We start from the raw sequence: 3,120 nt of genomic DNA on the forward strand, positions 1-3,120 counted from the left end.
CTCACTGAGTTGCTTAGTGCCTCGCCTTTACTGAGGCTGGCTCTGAACTCTAGGATCCTCCTGCCTCAGCCTCCTGAGCTGCTGGGATTACAGGCGTATGCCACCGTGCCCTGCTCCAAGATATATTTTTAAAGCAGAGCCAATGGCCTTTCCTAAAGGACTGGATATATTGGATGAGAGGGCAAAACAAATGCATGTTAGCACTTCCAGGTGCCATAGACATCTGTTTGGGGGTATTAAATAGATACAGCCAATGGGCACTGGATCTGGGCTCTGAAGCTCATCGGAGAGGCCTAAGGTAGAGACAATAATCTGGGAGCCATTGCTACATACCGGGTGCAGGAAGCCAGGGCCTGGGGAGAGCTCCTTGGAGAGGGTGTAGGTGGGAAGGAGTGCAGAGGCCTGGGCTCTGCGGTGAGCCAAAGCTGAGAGCAGAGGCTGATTCTGTATCCTGGCTACAGCAGGGGAACTGATATGACAATGCCAAGCTCTGCCCCCCAGCGTCCTGATTTCATGAGTGTGGAGTGGCCCTCAGTTTTAGGTGAAAAATAAAAATCCTCAGGTGATTCTAATGTGCAGCTAAGACCAAGAACTCTACGTGTCATGATCAGGAAGAGGAGAGCCCAAAAGGAGGGGTAGAGAAAAAAGCCAGAGAGGACCAGGTCCCAGGAGCCAAGTGAAAAAAGGGGAAGGGGGTCCTACTGCGACAAACAAGAAAAATGGACCCCTGGATTTGTTAAGGTGGTATTACCAGAGACCAATTCCCCTGTCATCTTTTCTTTGGTGTCCCCAGCTGTCTGCCCTGTGACCCCCAGCCCTTTTTTGCTTTTTGAGACAGAGTCTCCCTAATTTGCCCAGGTTGGCCTCAAACTTATGATCTTTCTGCCTCAGCCTCCTGAGTAGCGGGGATTATAGGGATGCAATGCCATCCACAGAAGGATTTCTGTGATTCTTAATTCTCCAGATCCTGGGCAGTTTAACATGAATTGGTAGAGTCCCCTGACTTAAGGACAAGGAAGGGGATTCATGTATCCTCCTTAACCCCACTGCCCTCCACGAGACTGAGGGATGGAGACTAAATTTGTTCCTTTCATCAGCTCTTTTTATCTTTATCTATAGGTTTGTAGCAGCTGCCATTTCTACAAGAGAAAGAGGAAAGTTTACTCGCACTCTTGATTTCAAAAAGAACCGAAAATGTTGAAGAGCTCAAAGCTAAACTTTGAACTCCTAGATAAATAAATCATTGTTTGTTTCCTTTTATCTCTGCAAAGTTTTGGAAGGGGGGGGGATTCCAGAGCTGCCCAAGAGGCTGTTTTTACAAAGCCAGGGGAGGACCATATCATTAGTGGTAACTAACCTGATGTTTCATATTTAATTGCCCAGATCAGAGCAACCAGGAGCCAGCTCCAAAGACAAAGAGCCTGGAGGCAGCCTAACCTTTCTGAGGTTTTGGCAAAGGATGCCCAGGACCTGTCCAGCCAAATGCCAGCATTGTTCCTTTCTGTAAGAGACAACACGTCCTCCTCTGGAAGCCCTGACTTTCTCCCCACTAAAGCTGTTAGGATAACAGGGTGAAATCTGGACTGTGTTCTTAGTATGAAGGGTAGAACCCATATTAGGGTCTACAATTCTGGTGGTATGGAGAGAAAATTCCAGAAATTTCACAGAGTCCTGGCTTCCTCTGCCTTTGAACTCAGCGACCTCCTTGAATCTGGTGTCCTCTTCCTCTGCCCCACACCCACCCGAGGAGACTAAATCAGGCCTTTTCTAAGTGACCCTGAATCTCCCCATCAGGTTTGAACACTAAGACCTTGGTCAAGTTCCTCCCTATTCCCATTTCCCCCACCAAGAACTCCTCCCTCACCTCCTCCTCCCTCAAAGGCCACTCAGGTCCGGGCTGGGGTGGGGACTGCTTGCTTGCTTGTCACAATAACTCCTTCCAGGAGTAGCTCTGAGGCCCAGATCTTCAGGCTCATGGCTGACTTCTGCATCATGGCCCAGCTTCCCTGAAGCATCTGCAGCAGAGAGCAGGCCCAGGGACTTGAGTAACTCCCAGCCAGTGGCATGTTGCTGGTACCGGATGCATTATTTATGACACTGGTGTCAGCGTGGCTCCCAGGCACCAGGGGAAATGGAAAAGGCACTTGGGTCTGAGCTGATTAAACTAAATATTTAAACAGGAATCAGGAATTGAGGAAAAATCCATTTTTCTTCAGTAAGGCAGAGAGCACCACAATGGCTCCGGGGCTGGAGACTTGGTAAACACCATCCAGATCAGAAGGGAAGGCTGGGGGCCCCTGGTCCATGGCTGTCCTGCAATTGTCAGTTCCCAGACTCCTGTGCAGAAGAGAAGTAGGGGATTTTCAGGGGACTGGGGAGGATGAGAAAGGAAGAGGAAAACAGAAACAGAGGAGAGGTTTGAGAGCCTCAAAATTAGAGAGTTTGAGACTGGGAGATACCAAAATAAAGTCAGGCTGAATTGGTGTCTCTGGCTATTTTTTCTTTCTCCAAGGACCATCAGTCATCTTCGAGACTCAAAAACATGTTCTGTTATCCCAGCAACTCAGGAGGCTGAAGCAGAAAGATTGCAAGTTCCAGGCCAGCCTGAGCAATTTAGTGAGATCCTGTCTCAAAAAATAAAGTCAGGCATGGTGGCGCACACCTGTAATCACAGCAACTCAGGAGGCTGAGGCAGGAGATCTCAAGTTTGAGGCCAGCCTCAGCAACTAAGCAAGACCCTAAGCAACTTTGTGAGACCCTGTCTCAAAATAAAAATAAAAAGGACTGGGGATGTAATTCAGTGTTATAGCACTCCTGGGTTCAATCCCCAGTACCAATGAATAAAAAAAACACAATGCATTTTATTTTATGTTGGGCACCACTCACAAATCCTCTTCTCTTTTATTTATTTGTTTATTTTTGGTACTGGAGATTGAACCCATGGCCTTGTGCATGCAAGGGAAGCACTCTACCAACTGAGCTATATCCCTAGCCCATAAACCCTCTTCTCTTAATTCTTCCTATCCCACCTAAGATGCTTGGTCCCAATCAGGAAGCTGACTTCTACCCGCTGCACACAAAGAAAAGTAGAACTTCAGATTTGGATCGGGTAAGATGGAA

Source organism: Marmota marmota, unplaced genomic scaffold (assembly GCF_001458135.2).
Source record: "Marmota marmota marmota unplaced genomic scaffold, marMar, whole genome shotgun sequence".
Lineage (NCBI taxonomy): Eukaryota > Metazoa > Chordata > Mammalia > Rodentia > Sciuridae > Marmota > Marmota marmota.